Source organism: Bombus affinis, chromosome 18 (genome assembly GCF_024516045.1).
Source record: "Bombus affinis isolate iyBomAffi1 chromosome 18, iyBomAffi1.2, whole genome shotgun sequence".
Taxonomy (NCBI): Eukaryota; Metazoa; Arthropoda; class Insecta; order Hymenoptera; family Apidae; genus Bombus; species Bombus affinis.
Window position 1 is genome coordinate 4,056,478 of NC_066361.1, and position 23,667 is coordinate 4,080,144.

The 23,667-nt window shown below is 37.9% G+C and overlaps 3 long non-coding RNA genes across 7 annotated transcripts; 1 reads left to right on the top strand and 2 right to left on the bottom strand.

Annotated features, from left to right (window-relative positions):
- Positions 1–2,162: 2,162 nt before the first annotated feature.
- On the bottom strand, positions 2,163–6,903 carry LOC126926664 (uncharacterized). 2 transcript variants are annotated; one of them, XR_007714745.1, is made up of 5 exons: positions 5,147–6,903; positions 4,852–4,984; positions 4,434–4,776; positions 3,917–4,331; positions 2,163–3,854 (listed from the first exon to the last, which is right to left on the bottom strand). It is a non-coding gene; the product is annotated as an uncharacterized LOC126926664 (long non-coding RNA). The 2 variants fall into 2 exon arrangements; XR_007714744.1 differs by having other exon boundaries at positions 4,852–6,903.
- Positions 6,904–7,338: 435 nt separating this feature from the next.
- On the bottom strand, positions 7,339–10,967 carry LOC126926663 (uncharacterized). Of its 2 annotated transcripts, XR_007714743.1 has the most exons (4): positions 10,876–10,967; positions 7,925–8,102; positions 7,709–7,817; positions 7,339–7,596 (listed from the first exon to the last, which is right to left on the bottom strand). It is a non-coding gene; the product is annotated as an uncharacterized LOC126926663 (long non-coding RNA). The 2 variants fall into 2 exon arrangements; XR_007714742.1 differs by having other exon boundaries at positions 7,709–8,102.
- LOC126926658 (uncharacterized) lies at positions 10,568–20,414 on the top strand. Of its 3 annotated transcripts, XR_007714736.1 has the most exons (6): positions 10,568–10,722; positions 10,859–11,155; positions 11,657–12,776; positions 13,724–13,891; positions 15,879–15,968; positions 16,043–20,414. It is a non-coding gene; the product is annotated as an uncharacterized LOC126926658 (long non-coding RNA). The 3 variants fall into 3 exon arrangements; XR_007714734.1 differs by lacking the exon at positions 10,568–10,722 and having other exon boundaries at positions 10,976–11,155; positions 11,657–13,505; XR_007714735.1 differs by lacking the exons at positions 10,568–10,722; positions 10,859–11,155; positions 11,657–12,776; positions 13,724–13,891 and adding an exon at positions 15,320–15,632 and having other exon boundaries at positions 15,778–15,968.
- Positions 20,415–23,667: the final 3,253 nt, after the last annotated feature.

Below are 23,667 nucleotides of genomic sequence, written 5' to 3' on the forward strand. Positions count from 1 at the left end.
CGAATGGTTTGTTGAAATAAACCAAGCCTTGTTATAATATGTGGCTATCAACTGTTAGCAAGGCGCCACGGTGGTCACCAGTGACCACCAATAGGATAAACGGTCCATTGGGGGAGAACGTTGCCTTACATCATCAATTTATTATTATTTTGCCGTTATATGCTTTGAATAATAAAAACACTCCCATGGCATCCTCAGCGAAACGTGTGATTTCAAAGTGTTCAATTATTTCTATTGCTACTGTAGATTTTGAAAAGCTACATACGACGTCATTGTATACATATACATATATATGGACACGCAAAACTGAATGGCCTTGAAATTATCTTCAAGCTATTCTCACAGATACTTTGTAGGTTAGTTAGGCGCTGAATTTAAGCAAGACCCGGTATATGAACACGTGAACAAGACAGGCATAATATTGCCTAAAATTAGAGCTACCGATAATTACTAAAGCAATACTTTTGTCCTTTTGTATCCGCTTTCCTGAAATCCTTTTCGTAAACCTTGAAAGCACGTCGCCTCGTACAAAATCCAAATACAGTTGGCAGGCGACTTTCACATTCGACTTTGGCGTGGCAGTCAAAGTGTTAACCCATTCGATATTAATTCGTAATTTTTTAGGTTATTAATTAACCAAATGATAAAATGTGCTTCTATCATTAAATTTTCTCGGTCACAAAATAATTTTTCCTAGAGTAAAAAATATTTACATGTGAATGCAAAAGAAAGAGAAAAGGAATTTTTCGCGAAAAATGAATAAAGCGCCCCTATCACAGAGGTTATGGCGAGGCAAAAAATACGTCGGAGCAGCAGCACAACGACGGATAGCGGTGATCAGTGGGTAGCTCCTTTAATTTCACCAGGATCGCCTGTCAATCCTCCTTCATACCTGCTCCTTATAATTCATTAAAATTCTTTTTGCTTGCCTGAAAACGTGACGGATCTTGTTTTCAATTTAGTAGAGCCCCGACTGTGACTACCATAATGCCCCGCATGAGTTACCCGCGGAATAGCAATGAGTCTTCTCGACGGCCGGCTGGGAGTCGCGATCGGGATTCCTGCGTAGAAACTCGTTTTCGGCCGCGGAGAATGAATTTTGAACGACGGGGAAATTAGAATTTTTGTTCCACCAGCGTCCCTCCACTCTTTTTTCTTCTTCTTGTATCTTGAATAATAAATGGCGTTATAAAAAAAAAAAATAAAAAAAAAAAATAAAAACGTTAGACTCCTATATCGCGCTGAATGAAAAATCGATTAATTTCACGTTATTCTCATTCGCTCGAAATGTACGAAAACATATTACATTTATCTGGTATCGTAATTATTTAATATTATATAGAGTTACGGTTGCAACATTGTAAATTGATTGTTCAAAGTATGACGTTGCTACGCAGTCGAACACGTGAAATTAATGAATTTGCGGTTTTTACGTCTGTTCTCACGAATTAATTTTGTTCTGTAGCAACAGCGTGACTTTCATATTTCACAAAGCGTTGCAAGGTTCCAGAAGGTCTGCTTTATCTTTCATCGGTGAGAAAATGTTGATTTTTCGGGGATCATGGCGTGAAAATAAAATGATCTGAACAAACCAGGTCTCAGGTTAAATTTGTTGCACGAACATCCTATCATGTTACACGATATATACAGGGTGTAAATAGTCAATTTCGTCAGCTTCTCGGTGACACGTTTTATCAGTGGTTTACGTGGAACATAGGGAGTAGCCAGTGGCGAAACCCTCTTAGTCCTCGACAAGTATCCCCTTCGACACTAACCGAATTGGGCATTATCGCCCTTCGTGTAATTAATCCTGCGATTCCCTTAACCCAAGATGATGAAGGATCAGTATTAATCTTGTTGATCAAAAATCATTCCACTTCTGGCAGAAGCTTAGAACTCTGCTCCATTTTCTATTACAATGTTCCTTACTTAAACTTTACTATTCAAAGACTAATATCAATTTTCTTGTAAACAGATTCTGAATTTCTACGTGTTCATAAGAAATTTCAATATGGATAACATAGAAAAATATTAAAATTTGGAAGATTTCTTTCTCCTGTTATGGTATTTAGAAGATAAAACAAAGCTCTGCTTAGGTTCAGTTAGGTTAGGTCTAAGATAAAACAAAGCTCTGCTTAGGTTCAGTTAGGTTAGGTCTACTTCATAAAAGTATAAATACGCAACAAAATTGGCAGTCTTCTTATGAGATATCAGATATCTTCGCCAATTTTTCTTAATATAAAATATGGTTTATACTACTAAAATAGTAAAATATGGTTTTTGAAATTCATTCGAGTTCCATGCACAAGGTGTAATTCGTTCTTGGAATTCTGACACGTTATCGACTGTTATCCAGAGCATCGAGCGCAATTCCTTTATCGCTTGATACGCCGTGACGACTTGAAATTAAACCCATCGCTCGTTCGACAAAAACATAATCCGACGATGGTAAAGAGGGAAATCGGACATCGGGGCAGGGAGGATCATAGCGGAGCGACCCGTGACGCGCATAGAATCGCCATTTCAAGCTCCTCTTCACAGCTGCTCTCTTTTTTCCATCGCTCCCATTGTGACAGCCCCTCTCGAGCACAAAGCGTGGACACGAGCTACGATTCTTCACAGTTACAGCTTAAAAAGTGTCTTAATCGTGGTGTACTGTCGTTTTAAACAAACTCCTAATCGTTCTTCAAAATGCCTTCGGACTATCTACGTTTCATGCAGTTCAATTTTTTTCTCCTAACAAATATATTTCTATTCTTTTCTTCTTTTCTTGTCGCTCTACAACTTTGGAAAGTTTCGTGTGTCTTAAAGGACACCGCGGCCTTCCCAGCGATTTGTCAATTTTCCCTGAACAGTGTCGTGCTCCAAATTAATGACAACATTTTCGGGAAAAGGTCTGGACGAATGAATTGGATCCGTGACGCACGCATTCCGTTTCTCACGAGCCGAGGCTCCAGCATCGACCCTTCGATACAATTAAAAGAAGGGTCCGCCCTGGACTATTTGGTCCAGCCTACAACAACATCCTGCCGTACTCGTCGACCGGGATTGGACGAGGAAAGATCCTTTGACATTGGTCCATAGCCGAATTCCTGAACCATTATTAACACCCTGCTGTTTTCCGCTGGCTACGTTTCGATTTTCATGGCTGCTGCTCATAGAGGGTAAGAGGATATTTCCTCTTCTTCAGGCAGAACATCTAGAAAATGTAGGTTTCCGGTTGAATGCGTCTGTTTGATGGAAAAGAATGAGTGAAATGGTAAAAATTGGAATTGATATTTTGGGTTTTTTTTACAAAGGACACTATTAACATTATATTATTATTAGTTCCGAAGATACAAATAAAGTATGTGCAGTAACAGAAGAAAAGAAGCTCATAATTTCTCTTCTTTGGTTCCTTTGGCTCCTCAATTTCCTCTTCTCTTCTTCTTTGAGTTTTCTGAAGAATTCAATAAACGTCAAAATAACATGATGAATTTGTTTTGAAAAAATTTTGTATTGGATGTGTAGATAGTTTGACAAAAGGGGAATAAATTTGAAACAAATTTCTGAAGGATATGTAATAAGAAAAGAGAAGAAGTTTATAATTCCTTTTCTTTGGTTCCTTTGGCTCCTCAATTTCTTGTTTCTTCTTTTTTTATTCTTCTGAAGAATTCAGTAAATATTAAAATAATATGAGATGAATTTGTTTTGAAAAAATCTTGTACTATGTATGTAGATAGTTTGACAAAAGGATAACAAACTTGAAATAAATTTTTGGAGGATATGCAGTGACAGAAAAAAAGAAATTCATAATTTCTCTTCTTTGGTTCCTTTGGCTCCTCAATTTCCTCTTTTCTTCTTCTTTGAGTTTTCTGAAAAATTCAATAAACATTAAAATAATATGAGATGAACTTGTTTTGAAAATATGTTGTACCAGGTGTGTAGATAGTTTGACGAAAGGGGAAGGAACTTGAAACCGGACAAATTTCTTCGATCGGCAGCGTTAATTAGCCAAGTTGAAATTGTCAATTTCATCGTGTTAGGTAAATAATGAGCTGGCCCGTAAACAAGCTCTGATAGATGCTTAAAACAAACCCTTAATTGAATTCACACTTAGTCATTCCGGTTCGCTCGAAAACCGACGAGTCATCCGGCACTGATTTTTTCCCTCCTCCCTTTGCCCTCTTGTTTCCACCAATTTACCCCCGCAGCGCGATTTCTGTCAATAAAACTAGTTTCCACTGCCAAACGAGCAAATTCTTTTACAATTTTCCTTCCAAGTGGTTGATATCTTAATTCATTGATTCCATTGGCTCTCCAATTCAGTCAGTCACTATTATTTCTTCATTCTGTAAAAAGTTATCATAATGTAAACAAAAAAAGAAAAATGTGTTTAAAAATGTACGTACACATCGCAGCAATAGATTTAATTTTTTTATTCAGACGCAGACCTGGTACAAGCCTGACAGCTGTTACATTGTAATTTTGCGTATGTTGTATTCCAGAAGGCCTTATCGCAGCCGCTATTGCTCGCCCCCAAACCGTTACATTATTCATGTTTAATATCATCAAGTATTTCATCCCTCTGGACAAAAGGCAGCCAGCCATCGCTGTCGGCGATGTTAATATCGCCAACATGGACGCGTCTATTGCCATAACAGTATCGTGAACAATCGAAGAACCAGCTATCATATTAAAGAAATTGCTTTTGAAATATATCGTTGGAATAATGCTTGAAAAATCAAGGAATCGATGGTAAAAGAATATTCTTCGCTTTTCTTCTTCCTCGATTATCTGAAACATTTGTTATTTTATTTCAAACGTATGCATTTATTATTATTATAATATCGCAAAGGATCGAGGAAATACCTTGGTTAAAAAAGCAGCTATTTCTAGGTTATGTCTTTTCAACAATAATATTTCGAAGACCATGAAGTTGTCTCCAGAAGAAATTGCTTTAATCCTTTCTTGTTCGATGTGGTAAACGCAGCCGTGTTCATTGCTATAAAAGCGACGCAAACAATTGAAAAAATAGCTTCGTTAATAAAGAAACTGATCTAGAATAATATATTCGAATAATATTTGGGAAAGCATGAAGTTGCTTTTGGAAAAAGGTTGTTTGGACTTTTCCTCGCGCGATGATTAGCAGAATTCGTGGTCTTACCATGATCGTGCAACCTCGAGCTTTCTATTTATACGTAGTTTGCAGGAAATGACTATCCACAGAACGGCAATCTACTCAGAAATCAGCAGGCATGTTAAGAAGACAAATATGAAACAAATTATGTAGCAACGATTAAGTTAGATACTACTTAAATTACAGTATCACGTACAGGCGCATGCTGCACGTTATATTTGCGTAACATACTGTTATTCAGAACTCTGGGTAGCGCTTTAATTTACCTAATTACCATCATCTTTAAATAATCATTAGCACCTTCTACTCCATCAATCGTAACAGGATTGTGATAATCTGTACCATCAGCTAATTATCATCTTCTAACCGCTGCTACGTGCATTACTTTTAACGTAATGTTGCTAATAAGACAGCGATGTTATAGACAGCGATTCCTGACTACACACATTTCATAATGCAATCTTATGACATAAGATGTATTAAGTATGTAACTGTAATTCTATTATACAATATGAACCGATTAAGGAAAGTAATTACAGCTGCAAGTTCGTTTCATATTGTAAGATTATTTCATGATAATCTATCAATTTGAAACCAGGAACGTGTTATCTCACTTCTATAATTGTGATTAAGAAAATAATTGTTTTTGATTAAGAAAAATAATTGTTACTTCAGACATTAATATTTATCAGTTGTGAAAGAAGAATTGTTTCATTCATTGATAAAAGCTATGGTAATTACTTTCACAAAACGTCCAAATCTATCCAGAACGTAGAACACATTTTCTAATAATTACAATTTCAAACAATACAATTCCTCCTCATGCTCCAAACTTGTTACTTTTACATAGCGGATGTTTATACAGATTCATGTTATTGTAAAATAGATTCAAAGTCGAGATTTGCTTCATTCATTCAATTTTACAATGAACACTGCGAATATTTTATATTGTAAATCCCTTTGATACATTAAATACTATTCACGTTCTATATATTCTTGCATCCTTGAATCCCCATGAATGTGAAAACGTGCAATGTATTAATATTCAACCATTCGCAATCTGATTCTCTCAAACAGCCTCAATTTCGTTCGTTTCATCAACCATTTTGTCCCTCGGTAACAAACATCGCATTCGACCAACGCCATTCGATCACGCGAATAGTGCGGATCGCAAGTTTGTAGAAACAGCTGAAGCATTTAATGCGGGGTGTGTCAAAGAAAACGCGGAAATAGAGTCGGGGAGAAGAGGGCGCCGGGACCGAACGCTGTCAGCGTCGCGGCGTCGCCAGGGACGCGTCGCCATCCCCATATCCCATCAGGTTCGCCCTCGTTCCCGCCTCGCCGTCTCCCTTCCTTCACAAAGGGGTTGATGGTGGCTCCGGATCATTCACGGCCGCCGAACGCCGACAATACGCCGGAAATTTCAACGAAACGCTCGCAGCCCCGTTGATTTCCGCGGGGAGTATCCGCTGCCTCTGTCTTCGTTCCGCCTGCCAGTCTTTTCCACTCTTGCTGACTTCGTCACCGTCGTCGAACGATGGCCGCACTGTCGAATCATCGTTCAATCCTACTAGAGGATTATTTTGGACACAATATTGTCTGGCGAAAATGATAACAGCAGGAATATCAAAGGGGTGGTTTACTGTTCTGCAGTTTTCAAACGATTGTTCCACGTGACAAAGAGGAGAGTTTGGTGAGTGGAAGCAGTAGATGGTTTATTTTGTCTTTGGTAGAAGTTACTTTGGTAGAAGTTGGAATGCAGGTTCTTCGTGTATACCTTTTGATATATATAAGCTAGAAATAGAGAATTTGGATTGTTTAATAAATTTGTGACAAGTTTCAACTAACTTTTGATGTACTCTTAATTGAATAACTTTCTAATAACTTGAATAACTAAATAATTTAATCTTGAATAACTCTTTGTTTCAATTAGAGTGTAAAGCGAGTAACATTGGTGTGTTTTGTATTTTGCTAAGAAATAAGGACGTTCATTGAGAAAACAGTCGATTAAAAACTTTTGCATATTAGTAACAAATTATACGTGTTCAAACATATTTGAAAAGTTGAGATAACTAGATAATATTTATCTGGAAGCCATTTTAAAGCGCCATTCCTTGCAGAATGTATGAAATGGCGACGGAATTCCAAACTGTTTAGCTTTTTGAGTCCATATTTCCTGACAAAAGTTGTTTACTTAATTGGTAAATACGAATAAAACTTACGGATCGCTGAAATCGAAAGGAAGAAGAAGTGCAATTATTAAGATCGACGGCGATCGGATATTGAAGAAAAGCAGGATCAGGGCAAGATATCGATAAGTGATTTAGATAAGCGGAAGACGAGTCGATAGAGTCAAAGTCATCGTGCTTGGAGCAGGCACTGACTGATTTCTTCCTCTGTTCCCGTGACTTCTTCATTTCTTACGACTCCTGCCTTGGACAGGTTCATTTAACGCGGAGGACACGAAACTCTCCACTCTATAAAGAAGAGGAAGAGAAAGTAAATAAAATTGAATACGTTCAATTAAGTGAAATAATAACAAACAAGAAATTAAATTTTAGGCGATCAAGCCCTAACGCTTAAACCAACCTTTATAATATAATTCAGCCCTTAGGAAAATCCGTCCAAGCACCTTACCATGTACATACAATTACTTAACGTTTCTCTGTATTGAAACGAACATACTGCTCCAAGATTTCTGAAACAGAGTTCATCATTTCTAAAGTCGAATCTGATCTATTTTACCAAATCCAAGAAGCTGTACGGTATCAGTTAGACTGAGCTCGTTGTAGAATTATTTAAAACCTGTCTTCTCTTTATTCTTCCCTCGGGAATGCTCATCTTCTGTCGAAGCGAGGCCAGCGTTGGTGCGTCGAACAAGAGAATCTCGAGGAAAAACGGCGAAAACCAGCTGGAGGCAGCGTTGGAAATAGTCGATGGATAATCAGCGGTGGCCACGAGGAGGGAGAACGAGGATGAAGAACTATGGAAGAAAGTTGGCAGGCAGTCAGATTGCAAGTAGAGAATAAGAGAGAAAGAAAGAGAGAGGGCAGTTGCGGCAGCAGCAACCGCGGCAGCAACGTCAGCGGCAACAGCAGGGGTTGCTGAAAGAGAGAACGATACCAGAGGGAAGAGAAAACGCGGTGGCCGTCCAGGGAAGAGAGGAACGGACGACAGAGAAGGAGAACCCGGCGAGTTTACGGCGGGGGAGAAGAGGGAAAAGAGAGGAGAGCGGTGTACGGTGCATGGCTCTCTGTTGCGATCATTAATCACATTCTCGTGTCATGGCTAGCACCGCGCCGCCAGGGGTACCATAGTAAGGGTATACGCTAGTGGTATGAGACTACTAAAGGGAGGACCAGGATACTGCCGCTCTTCTGATCATGAACACCGTGGCTGCCTTCCTCTGCGAGGCCGCCAACCAACGCTACGATTACCGTTATCGTTCCTCTCGAGAACCTGGATCTGCTGTATCGTTGCAAAAATACCGGTCTAATAGGGTACGGCGTTTACCCTTTGATAGGAAGCTTTCGTTTCCTGGCGACGCGGTAGTAGGTACACATTATAATTTCAGGACTTTTCTCCGTGATAATTTCATAATTCACAATATTGGTACCCTAAGACTTTTGCCAATATACATATGTGTATTGAATTACAGAGAATTTTATTGATATATTGATCTATGTATCAATAACCACATAATCGGTAATATTTGGTTTTCATTTCTGCCCTCTTCCCAAAAATCTTCTTTTCATGTGAAATTTGTTAATTCAAGATGTAGTTTGAATTACATATATATATATATATATATATATAATTCATGTAATGTATTCAAATTATATCTTGAATTAACATATTTCATATGAAAAGAAGATTTTTGGAAAGAGAACAGAAATGAAAAGCTAATATTACCGATTATGCGGTTATTGCTACCATATATAATTATATATAATATATACTATATATATAATATAATATATACTATACTAATATATTATATACTATTATATTACTATTATATATATAATAATATATATAATACCATATATAATTACATATATATATAATTCATGTAATGTATTCAAATTATATCTTGAATTAATATATTTCATATGAAAAGAAGATTTTTGGAAAGAGAACAGAAATAAAAAGCTAATATTATTGATATGTATATATATATATATGTAATTCAAACTACATCTTGAATTAGCATATTTCATATGAAAAGAAGATTTTTAGAAAGAAAACAGAAATGAAGAGCTAATATTATGGATTATCTGGTTATGTGATAATATATATTAGGTGGTTATTGATATATATATCAATTATTATTATTTATTGATATACATATATTAATAACTACAATATGAAATTAGAATTTTCTGTAATTCAATATATATATGTATATTGGCCAAAAGCTTGGGGCAGCAATATTGTCAATTATGAAATTATCACACAGAAAAATCCTGAATATATATATAATTTCATATTGTGGTTATTGATATAAATATATATATATATCAATAACCACAATATTAAATTAAAATTTTGTGTAATTCAAACTGCATCTTGAATTAACATATTTCATATCAAAAGAAAAAGATTTTGGAAAGAGAAGAGAAATGAAAAGCTAATATTATCGATTCTTCCTAAAAAAAACTCGACAGCAAATATCGATCTTTGCATCAAATTAGAAAATTTTATCCAAGCCGCAAGAATTCTAGCGGTCGAACAGACAAATCTTTGTATTGGCAATTTTCGTATAGAGAGAAAATGTCAGCGGATGGGAAAACCAGCGGGTTTCACGTCGAAGCTTCCGTTTTGGAAAACTGGCACACGACGTGAGGGTTTACGCGTCTTTTCACCGATCTTCCTCAGTTCTGACCGCATCAAAACAATGTCGACCGTGGCATTGTTTCGCTTTTAACCCTTTAGTCGGGTCTCGGGACGCGGATGGTCATAAATAAGTCGCGCTTCTGCCACGAGAGGATTTATCCGCACGTGCAGGTACTTTGCTAATTGCCGTGACGGGACTAGAAAGTTGATAGAAAGAGTTCCGCCGTTCTCTATTAACGAGAAAGGTGTCCGGCTGCCTTTTCCTCGACAGTTTCCTACTTTTCGCTTCCAGTCTGTGTAATAACTTTAGCCGATGCCTCTAGAAAGTGTCAAGATGGAAATTTAGCATTATATCTAATTATTCGTATATACCTAGTTCCAATTAAAATAATACGATAAACATAAATACGTAAATGCGATCTTGATCCCATGTCAACATCGGTGATCATCGAGTTAGTCAACAGAGCACTTGTATACTTATAGTAATTACCAAAAACAACATAATCTCAAAATCTGAAAACCATCTAGTGTTAATTTTAAATGTAAATTTAAATTTACATTACATTTGAATATAAATTTAAATTCAAATTTTGTACCTAGCTGTATAGACCGGGCACATAACCTTCATTTCAGTTATGTCACCGTTATTTACACTGTCCATCTTATTAACATTCGCAGCGTAGTACCGAAAGTCGACACACTTAACGAACATAAACTTCTATACGAAACGAACAAAAAGCTTGGAATCGAAAAAACTTCTCTTGAAGGTACACAGAATCGAAGCTTCTATAAACTACACGTCAACCATGTCAAAGTACAGGGGAAGTGTATAATTATCACTGTCAGTGTTACTGTGCGAAAGCAGTCCTGGAACAACGGCGGAAACTGTATGCGTGATTCCAGGTCCAAGTTCTAATTACCTGCAGATAAGTATCAGCCGGCCGTCCGCAAATGGCGTGCTCCTGCAGCGACGTCTGAGAGCTCGTCAGTCAAACACGTCAGCTATGCCCGGATGTTATCGTGCCAGCGTAATAACCTTTGTGTCACGCTTACCGGTAACTATGATGCTCTCGAAACGTCGAAGGAAGAGAAACGCGATACCGATGCATCGATACCTTCCTCTTGCAACGATTCAAGCGTTATCGCACGCTGGGGAACAGTTTTCCTTGTCGTAGGTATTTCTAGGATTTTATATCCATTGTTTACATAATTTTACATTCATCCGTCAACTCGGTGTATTTTTCATTTAATACATTATTACTTTCAAAAACCTACGTTTCGGATTCGGTTTCTTAAATATTTTATTACACACAAAAAAATATATACAAAATTTGAAAGAAACATTTGTAACGCTTGTAATCTTAAATGAAAATTATTTGTTAAACATATGTGAATAATAAAAATTCTTTCGGCAGTGAATATGCAAAAGGTATTTTATTACACACACACAAAAATATATACAAAATTTGGAAGAAACATTTGTAACGCTTGTGGTCTTAAATGAAAATTATTTGTTAAACATATGTAAATAATAAAAATTCTTTCGGCAATAAATATGCAAATGGTATCTTATTACACACACACACAAAAATATATACAAAATTTGGAAGAAACATTTGTAACGCTTGTAATCTTAAATGAAAATTATTTGTTAAACATATGTGAATAATAAAAATTCTTTCGGCAGTGAATATGCGAAAGGTATTTTATTACACACAAAAAAAATATATACAAAATTTGGAAAAAACATTTGTAACGCTTGTGGTCTTAAATGGAAATTATTTGTTAAACATATGTGAATAATAAAAATTCTTTCGGCAGTGAATATGCAAAAGGGATGTAATATAGGAAAAACAACAAAATTGCTCAGTAAATTCCGTTTATCAAAATCGAGATAAAACGTTAACAATGGTATACATATAATGAACAATTCTTTCCTTAACATATCAATTTCCAGTTAATAAAAATCAAACAGAAAAACGCAATTCACGAGTACGTAGCCATTTAGAATTAAATTTAATAATTTCCTCTGGCAAACCTAACCTAAAATGGATTTCAGGTCTCTTGTAACGTGGATAGGATCTCTTTTCCAGCTAACCGCGCATTAGATCGTCAAGAGGTGTGCCAGGTATCCAGGAAGCGCTCTAGAAACATGCACCCGATACCCAGCCACATAAGATATTGTTCTCCCGATGAAATTAATAGTGGCCGTAAGCCCCGCCGCGTAGCATTAATCCTCGCGGCATTAGTGACACTCTGAGGAACGAGAACTAGGTTGGAAGGGGTGCGCGGACGAAACTCGAGAGCTAGCTGATTCTCCGCAGAAGGGGACACGAATCTCTTCGTGTTAGAAGGTTCGAGGCAGCGGCTGGGGGCAGGATATTACGTTCGCGGACCGAAGGCGGAAGAGAACGAACGAAGAAGAAGGAAGAAAGGAAGAAGAAGAAGAAGAAGAAGGAGACAAGAGGTTGGTTGGGAAGAAGCAGGTCGAAGAGACTCTTCAGCTTGTCCACGAAAGGAAGATTTGTGCGGCTCTTCCACCCCCGACTGCCACCCCTTTCGCTGCACGGTCTGTGGATCTGAAATAAATGGTTATCGTGGATTACCCCCGGATGCTGACACGTCATAATGGCGGGGATTCGCCTTAACCCAGTGGCACGTCATTGGAGAACGATATTTCTTCATCTGTCGGTCATTACCGCGCGATTAATGCCTGGCGACGTTACAAAGCTTCCACGATTCGTGAACATAGCTCGAGGAGATCGTCTTTTGGGAAATACGTGGTAGGACGGCGACACGTTTCAATTTGACTTTGGAACAGGTGAGTACCTTGTGACGACGTCGATTTCATTTGAATTGCGACTAGTTGTTTAGTATCTTTTATTAAAAATTTGTGCCGCTATATTATCTATTCACTTTCATGTGTTCGCGTATTTGGAATTGTAGTTTGTAGCAATAAGCAGGCAGAACACCGATATTTAATTTGTATCTCTTGGAAGAGAACGAAAGATCTAGATTATGTATTCAAAAGTGCAAAAGTTTATTATTACGAATATAGGTTAACTATGAATGCATAGCACGTTCCAAAAATAGATTTAATCTTATTTGATTTTCAGTTAGTTTTTCTTGGTTTATTCGTATTAATGGGAAACGTAGCAACCTCCTTATTACAGTAGCCCCTTTAATTATGCATTTGAAGAACGATCTTTTAGAAATTCATTTCTATCAGTTACGAAAGGTATTTAAATCTCACACGTAAGATTAAACAGAACCAGTTCTATTATCACACTTTCATTTTTGAACGATATAACTACGATTCTTGCGTCACCCGATATCTACGAGAACATTCCAATATTACAGTTGGTACGCGATCAACCAAACAGATCGAACGATACACGATATTACGAATGGAAGGTGTAAGAGAGAATGGTACATTTATTGTTAGTTGCAAATGCGCGTCGTAGCGGCTGGCCGTCGAACTACAAAAAAGAGCAAGATCCGGCTGACTCGGTCGTAGTAGATATCCAGCCTGTAAACGTTTTTTTCCGCCGTGAGTACAAAGGTTAACGTGCAACCCGGTAGTACCAGGAGAACGCCAGGGATCACGACAGCTGATGGGGACAGAGCTCGAGGGACGATCAATAATATAATACCCCGTCGCCCCGGGTACCACCATGCTATCGTACCATCGAATCCTGGGCCGGCTTTCATGTGCTCCGATCCGCTTATCGTTCGCCTTTTCGTGAACATGTTTCGTATTTTTTTCAGGACGACCGTGAACGCGATTGCTGACGCCCTTCCACGTTGTCGATGACGACAACAAGGAGTCGCTGTGGAAACGGTGGACACAGATGCTTTGAATCGCGATAAGGCGTACCGAGAATAATGACGACATGGTGGAAAGTAGGTCGGCTAATTTTGGAATCAAAAACCCTGGTAAGAATTTTTAAAGAAACGCTTTTCATGACTAGAAGTATCGCGATAGTTGTTGGATATGTGAATCCAAGAGCTCGTTTTGAAAAGCGATACGTTGATTTCGTTGAATGGATGGTTAAAGAAGGAAGTTTTCATGTTTTTACGCGTATAACTCCTATATTATAAAATATATATTGATGTAGTTTTAAGGTTGTAAAAGTTGGTAAGCTTTTCTTTTTAGCATGATCTTCACCGTAGGGGTGGCTCAATTTTAAACTGTGCTGCCATCTGATGGTTTCACATTTTATTTGATGTTTATTTGTTTGTTTATTTAGACATTTTACTTTGTTTATTTTTATGAAATCTATACGATTTATAAAAATTTACATCATGTTATAAAATTTACATTCTCAGGCATAGTTTAGTTTAGTCCGTATTTAAGAATTTCTGTATAGTTCCTTCTATCGGTAATGTCGAGATCTGCGATTCTCTAATGATTTACAGATTTCTGTCACACCATAGGAGGAAAGCGCAGAAATAGTTTCACAAATTTGCGGTAGGGATGGAAAAATTGTACTAACGTACTCTGTAGAAACAGCAAACAATTTCAATATTATTCATTTCCATCAAACTAGAAGAAAATATAATTCTTAATTGAAATTAATTACCACTAAAAGATTAGCTATTGGTTTAAACACTATTTATTTATCTTGTTTTTTAGAGACGGGTAAATAAAGTAATTAGGACAGATCTTGATATTTCGGGTGATACATTTATTTTTCATACATTACATTTACATATTCAATGTATATTGATTCATAAATATATAAATATATATCTAATTAATAAATTATATTACAGAATATATGTATCCTATCTAAACCTAATATCTATAAACAATTACGCATTTTAAGCCTACATACGACAATATATTTTGCCTGGCAGATGGTTACATTTAGGATATAAAACCGTACTATAAGTCGAACAAGCTATATCGTTTATTCCTTCGCTCGAATGTACTATACATTGTTTGCAAGTAGCCGATGACTCGTTCCTAAAACTAAAATATCTTCTCATAGGATTGTTCAAACAGCCCAAGCGCCAGATTTGTCCGAACGTGTGGTACCATGTAGTGTAATCTAAAGTCGCGTGGCATGTCATCCGTAAGATACCTGTAGAGACGAGCTTCTGATATTTACAATTCTACAAAAGCCCGGATCTACAGGGTAGATCACGAATGTGCCTATCTTATGCTCCCAACCTTTTCGGCCATTGTCTCCTCTAGGTAGCGAGATCTGTAACAGAGAAGCCCAGTTTTTATTCAAACGTCGAAAGAGGAGGATAGGGTTAGGTTTAGGTTAGAAGGCTGATTTCCATGAATCGCGGTAATCGATAGCAAACACGGTGTTGCCCATCGTTAAATAGCACTCTGAAAATTGTACATCGTATCCAGCCATTAAATTACCATTCACTGCCACAGGAACAGTTATCCTCGAGATTGAATACGAATCGAGCAATGGTTGCGATAACCAAGCGATAGTAATCGCGAATTAATTACATGATACCGATTGCAAAGTGATCAAGCGTGCAACGACACGTAGCTACGTATGAATAACCGTATGAGCATGACTATATAAAGCCGGCAGGGATTAGAAATTTCGTCCCGGCTACCGAACCGTACGTGACGCCGGAAAACCTTCACTAAAATCGGACGTGACATCGCATGCATATCCGGAATACGACAGAAGGAAGTCGATGTATTGTACGTACGATACTGTCCTGTCCACGGTACAAATTATCCGATTTTGAACGCTTCGTTCGATGAATTCTACCGGGCTACGCTACCGTGATCGTAGCATAGTATAATATTAGGTTAGAAACTAAGTAATTGCGGATTTTGTCATTAGATGGTATTGACAACAATCACTTGGTTACTAACCTAATAGTACAAACGTTGATCGACAAATAGAGGGCCAATGGTCGTGTTTCCTCCTCCATTAATTTCCAGAGACGTGAAAATAGAACATTAACAAGAGATCGGAATTGAATTGGTGGAATCAGAGTGGAAGAAACAGAGTGATGGCAGAACACGAATCAGGTACTTCGATTCTCATACGATATCGATATTAGAGAAGAAAATAGAACTTTTATTAATACGCAAAGCATTTACAGAATAATCAGTGACTAACCATTGGAAAATAAGAGGACACAAAATATTACATGCTTTTAATGGTTCGCGCGAGCAACAGGCGAGGCAATCAGCTCGCGCGTAAGGCAGCTGTTCAACGACCGATTAAAGTGCATAAGCCAAAGACCTAGAAAGACTAGATTTCACGAAATTCCAACGAGTAACAATGAGACAGGCAGGCGTGCGATCCTTCGCGTTCGCAGAATCGAGGTCGAAGTATCGACATGCTGGGAATACTATTAGAAAAGTGAAACCATGAAAACGGACAACGTGAGTAAATCGTTAAGAGACCCATGCACGTGCACGCCAGGCTCTCTGCTATTCCCCACCAAAATTCACATGCTAAATATCATGCAAGAAAACAGAATCGTGGAGATTGTAAAGCTCAGAAATACGAAACCAAGGTACGGCCGTTCATCCCTAACGTAATATCGAACACAAAATTAAAATACCACAGAATTAGCGAAATAGTTAGATAAGGCAGGAAAAATGAAAATCTTGTAAAAATCATTCCTCAACTCACATCGCTGTTTAGCGTCACGCGTGCACATGCATCCTGGACCGGTAGGTGTTTGCGTGCGCGTGCACGACTCGTCTCACTGCTATGCACCACTTGCAGCCTGGTTCACAATAGCGGCGCGATTCGCGCGTTTTCCAGCGTGTAAAGAGCGCGCGAGTGGAAGCGCGGAAGGGCCAACGCCCTTCGAAACGAAACGCAGCGGCCGACTGTCCTTTTTGGCCCCGAGCGGAGAAGGCATTCGGCGACAAGCGCGAATCCTCGAGTCGCGGGGCGTCTCTCCCACGGTTGCCCGGCCGAAGCCAGGGGCATCCCCCGGATTCTGCGATGATTGGACCGCGCGCACCCTCGCCCCACTCGCGGCGAGGGGGATGCCACCGCACAGGGCCGTGGCCAGCAAACCAGGTGCCCCAGGCAAAACCCCCGAAATCAGTATTGATATCGCATTATTCGACGCGCGCCCAACGTTTTTTCCCCCTGTGACGCGGATGTTACCGTGCGACTGGAAACGTTTGCTAGAGGCTGGATGGCTGTTGGAAAAATGGGGTGGGATCATTTGTGGGTGGGGGTAATTGGCTAGGGCAGATGATCGCTTGATTGTTGAGAGTAAAAGGGAGTAAAAATGAGACCTGAAATGTAATGGATAATGTTAGCTATAAGTTTTACTTGGCCTAGTACGAGAGATGAGATTAAAATAGATGATGTTTTAAGTACTAGAAACAGAGCATTTTGTTTCATGAACAGCATGTACATAGGTTTGGATGTTCGAGGAGAGGACCAGTTCAGGTGTTTTATTGTGAATCGTTCACGGGGAATGTGTATGAGAAAAATGTAATTTTGTGAAGAGGGTAGCCTCAGATGTTTGAAGAGAGATGCAGGTTTGCGCATCTTGTTACCATACAGTTATAATTTATTCGGTGTGCAATTAAAATGAGCCATGGTTTCACAACCGTATGATAGTCAATTTTATTTTATAAAGAGAATGTAAGTCTAGATATCTGATGAAAGTATATGTTTCAGGTTTACGGTTGTATGGAACAGGATCAGAGGTTGTATCGAGCGTTAAAGTGGAAATTTTTGGAAAATGAAAATTGAACGTTGCATGGATATGTAATTAAGAGTCAGCTGGTATGGTGTACAGAATTTCTCCTATGAAATTCATGCATTGTATACGTGTGGCGTGAAGCAAGCTTATGTGGCTCTGTATTAAGAGAAAGGGACGCAGAACAATTTTATCGTTTACATGATAAATTGGCATCGGGGTACACTCGTATGTCATCGGCATTGCTAAACCATTGAGTTTCTCCGAACCGACTGCTTGTCCTTTATTCGCAAATTTTACTCCATTATTCCATTTCCCCTTGCAATATTTAGATATATTAAGTTGTGACCTATGGAATGTCTGATTTGCACTGATTCATATCTCCATGAATCTTGAAAAGGATTCGTTTACACATGTAAACATTTAAACAATTAATACCACATAAGAAATAGAAGATCTTCAACATTAAAATGACGCATAATGATACATTCGCAAAGATAAAGATATTCATATGTTTGATAGGAAGATTCACTAAATTGGTACAGCAAAATTGAACATGTAACGTTTCATACACGATGTTACAATTTCTGCTCTTCTAATTCATAAAACTAATTAATAAAATAATTATAGAAAAATGTAGTATGTAGAAGAAATATTTATACAAATTCGTATTTGCCCTGATTCTTGTATCAATTGCAGTTAACAAAACCGTCATACGGAAATCATACAACGAGCACGGCTACGAAAAGAAAAAGAAAGGAAGCAGAGGGAAGAAAGAAGTTGTAAGAAGTGGAAAGCATGGAAGAACGACGTAAGAGAATTTCTCGAAAGTTGTATCCAGTTAACGCTCGTGCGGAGCATAATCACGAGTGGATACAGCCCTGAGGTCGTTTCAGCTCGGTGGAGATCGTGCAGCCTCGGCTTCGAATCCCTGTCAACCGGATCACAGGCGAAAGGGAGAGGGTAAAAGGCAGGGGCCACCCTTCGTCTCATCATCTTTTCGCGCTCATAGCCGGGCATATCTGCTCGAAGCCAGGCCTGTGCTCTCCTCTTCTCGGAGGAATCGCCTGGAAAAGCTCCGTTTTCCCTCGACCTACCCTCTCCACCCTCGTGTCGCCACCCCCCACCCTCGCCAACAAAGTCTCCCAATAACGTTAGCCTGCTCCGTTCCTTCTCCGTTCTGGAGCGACGTATTGATCGTCTCTCTGCTCTCCTGAAGCCGCGACCGGAGGAGCCTGACATCCGCTGAGGGAAACGAAGAATGGAGAGAAAACGCATCCTCGGAGGGAGAGAGAAAGAGAGAGAGATGTGAGGGGGTGGCTTCGATGAAACTGGCTCTGTACAGGCGTATCTTTGTCGAAACTGCCAGCAGGGAAAAAATAGAGGACCCACACTGCCAATGGAAACGGTCACGTCGTCAAGTGGTGCGCGTGCAAAAAGACCAAGGCCATCTGATGGTCCGAGGGTGGCAGAGAGGATAGTTCACCAACAGGAGGAAGAATTTGAGGTTTGATTAAAGCGGAAAGCATGGAACTCTGCTGGGATTGCAAGCAGAAGAAATTTCTTCAGAAGAAATTTCAATAGAGATCTGGAGATGATTATCTCATTGAGGAGCAACGCTCTGTTGATACATTTTTATTTTCAATCGATTTAGATTAACTTTTTCCTTGCTTCAATGCTGTGGGTATAAAAGAGAATTCCGAGAGTTCGTTTAACATCTGTTCATTTGTTATTTCCTTCGACTAGATTCTACTGTTTTAGGAAATTTATGTACATTTTTGTTCGCTTGATCTCTGCACTCTTCTAATTATACGTTAAACACGTTAAAACACGAGAATTCTCTTTTATTTCGCAAAATGGAAGCAAGATTGAAGTATAAAAATTGGAAAAATGGACTACCAGAATGAAAAATGTATAGATAAAGGTTAAAATGGCAGGAAAAATAACGTTCTAATGGTTTCGAGTAGCCTGGTATGAAAAATAGAAAAGAATTGCCGAAACGATGTTAAATTCAGGCAAAGTAATTTCCAGCAATCGATATCCATCATCAACTTAAACTCTTTTATCGGATGATCTCCATTAACCTTCTAATTAACACTGACTACCTTCCATAAATCACCCTGCACGCTTTTCCATCATCGTACCTACTCGAATGAAAATAAAAATGTTACCTGCTACATGGCGACACGATACCATACTATAAATACAGTGGTAGACAGCGTGAATTGTCACAAATATTCGACGGATGGCGAAAAACAAGTGGCCGGGAACACGAAAGCCGATAAGCCTTGGGACGACTTAACTCGATAAATCGGCGACACGTCGTTCGCCACGGCGTAACTTCATCCTCGTATCATACGTCACTCAACCAACATTCTGCCTGTCGTCCTCTACTCACGTGCAATACGTCTTCTGCGAGTTTACCCACGTATCGTTGCTTGTGAGGCCTCCGTGACGAAGCTTCTCTCTTCTTCTCTTCCTAACTTCTTCCTTGCACACCGGAAACATCGAACACACATCTTTTTTATCTTCACATTGTTCCATCGTATTTGTTGGTCTTTTGACGAAGAGAAAAGCGTCTTCTGAAATATGACGAGTAGAACACGTCTTCTTTACTTTCCACGCAACAAGAATTAACGATTACAATGTTCCTATGTATTTGGTTTATAACACCCAGTTATATTCGTCACATGGATTGTAGTTTTCATTCCACGAAGATAAAATGAATTTGTAGAAAAATTTACTTTGAATTATATTATATATTACATTTTTGAAATAAGAGAATAAACAGCCAGTGTTTAGTGAAATAATAAAACAACATAGAAATTGAAAGATTGAGTCTTCTGTTGTTTGTAAGTAACTTCACGTTTATAGCTAATTTTAAAACATTTCAAACGAAATAATTAATTCCACAAAGACAAAATGTATTTGTAGCAAAATTTACTTTGAATTCTATTATATATTAGATTTTTGATGTAAGAGAATAAACAGCCAGTGGAATATCAAAACAACATAGAAATTGAAGGATTGATGATTCTTCTGTTGTTTGTAAGTAACTTCACGTTTATAGCTAATGTTAAAACGTTTCAAACTAAATAACTAATTCCACAAAGACAAAATGTATTTGTAACAAAGTTTACTTTGAATTCTATTATATATTAGATATTTGATGTAAGAGAATAAACAGCCAGTGGAATATCAAAACAACAGAGAAATTGAAGGATTGATGATTCTTCTGTTGTTTGTAAGTAACTTCACGTTTATAGCTAATGTTAAAACGTTTCAAACGAAATAATTAATTCCACAAAGACAAAATGTATTTGTAGCAAAATTTACTTTGAATTCTATTATATATTAGATTTTTGAAATAAGAGAATAAACAGCCAGTGGAATATCAAAACAACAGAGAAATTGAAGGATTGAGTCTTCTGTTGTTTGTAAGTAACTTCACGTTTATAGCTAATTTGAAGACGTTTCAAACTAAATAACTAATTCCACAAAGACAAAATGTATTTGTAACGAAGTTTACTTTGAATTCTATTATATATTCCATTTTTTAGATAAGAGAGTAAACAGCCAGTGTTTAGTGAAATATCAATGAACAATACAAAAGGTGAAGAATTAAGTCTCAAGTTATCTGTTGTGTCTGTAAGTAACTTGTACCAATAAAAGTAATTATGATGGTGTACCTTATCTAACAAACTTCATGAAAAATGAGTACATATATTCTAAGATACAAGTAAAAGTAAATAAAATCTGGAATCTAATTTTGGTAAAGTTTGGTACAAAGAAGATGAAGAAATCCAAAGACACACTTGACACCTAATTGGAAGGATTAAATACAACAATTCTTTGGACTTGAAAATAATCTTAAGTAGACGTTGCAAAGCACGGTATTAATTACTAAAGTAGAATCTATTTGATAGAAACCTTACATTCACTGTATCTATATTCGAAATGGAATGGAAAAAGTAACAAAGCAATTTTCGGCCGCCATGTTTCAGCGATGGCAGAGAAGAAACGTTAGCGCTCGGGTAGTGGATGCATCATACATTAAACGCGGCTTCGTTGAAATTACGATCGGTTTATGACCAACAAAAATATGTAGAACGAACGCACGTAGCACAGGGAAAATGTATCCCAAGCAGGGTCTCCCGCTCCCAGACGTCGTTTACGACCGACCCGTATCCGTGGTTAACACAGCGACTACATATTTATTGATTAATTCACGCCAACTCATCAGCATACAGCGCAATTTCGACGTGGCCGACAAATAGCGGAGGATGTTTCGTAGTATGAAAAGCCGAGGACAAAGATCGATAGCGTGCGTTCTGTCTGAGAAAAATAACATTTATATTGCTTGCAATATACGTCAGTGATTAGGGCAACTATAGGATAATCGCTTATAGACAAAAATTAGTTGTGCAATTTTGCTGAAGATATTCGAATTTTGTATATGAAATTTGATAGAGTTAGTCATAAAATGTTAGTCCTTTAAGGTATGAGAAAATTAAGAAGCAAATTGTCCTTACCTTATCAATTCTACAGCACTGTATAAAATAGAAATATCGAATTTTAGAATTGTTCACTAATTATCTGAATTCTATAATTGTCTTAAAAGAAATTTAATTCGGTAAAAATGATACCTATAGAATATTAGAATTACCTAAGGGGTGAAAGAACTTGAAAGTGAATTCTCTTAAAGGATTCTTCTCTGTTAGATATTTTGAAAAAATATTACAAACTGTACGAGAGATATTCTAAAGTAAGATTTACCTGTCATCAAAGATTTTCACAATTTTCTTCTTTCCAAGGTCCTGCGTATCAACCCCATGGAAATTTTTCTTGGAAGACTCTCCGACAGACTATGGTAACGCTGTTCGCCTCCGAATTCCATTTTCTGCCACGAAGAAATCTTCGAATTTGATCAACGATTACGTAGATACAGGAAGAGAGAAGAAGGTCGTGCACGCTATTTCCGTCGATCTTCGCTCAAACACACGATGCTTGCAAGAGGTGCTGTCTTCGACTGGCATCGAGTATCGTATATCGTGGAATGCTTCAAGAAGGAAGGAACGTCCGGGCTCCGTGTGTTGAATAATAAATCCCGATCGCCGGTCGATTTCCTTTTCCATACACCGACCAACACCGCGATTCGCATTCGTGGCTCGCTACCCTTTTGAATCTCGGATCGAGTACGCCATAAAAGAATCGGCTCGCTTCCCGTCGCCTGTGTTCTTCGCGATCGATGGGTCCGTTGCATGGATGGATTATGTCATCCACGGCATTTCGATCCACTATGGAATCTTCCTGTTGATCAACGATCAAAAGGGAGTGGCCTGGAAATTTCAGAGAACAATCTGTTAAATTATTTATTTGGCAGTTTAGGTAGATGAATTGTAGGAGTAGCATATGCTCAGAGTACGCCAGATCTCGATTTATAGGTGAAGTAGTGTTTTGAAATATTCATTTATTCTACGATGAATTTTGCCAGTGAGATATGTGAAGAATTTTCTATGCTTTGTAGTGTATAGATGAAGTTGCCTTTTGCTGTTGTGATTGACAGAGAAGCTTTTGGACTTGGAGTAATTTCATCTTATTTCTTGTATTTAAAATGGTGGAATTATATGATTGAAAGAGTAGGGTGTATAGGATAGAAAGTTTGAATAAAATACAGTTTATAAAGTGATGCCAGCTACTTTAAAATGTAACTGTTACTTTGCCTGGAACTCTGCAATATTAAAAAGGAAGGAAGAGAAAGGAAGGGATAATTGTATTACCTGTAAGTTTTCTTTCAACATGAAGTTACTGAAAAATAATTTCCATATATTTCTAATATTGTCTTTTAATATGTTTCTGTGCTTAAGAATTTTCTATGCTTTGTCGTGTATAGATGAAATTGCCTTTTGAGGTTGTGATTGACAGAGAAGCTTCTGGACTTGGAGTAATTTCATCTTATTTCTTGTATTTAAAATGGTGGAATTATATGATTGAAAGAGTAGGCTGTACAGGATAGAAAGTTTGAATAAAATACAGTTTATAAAGTGATG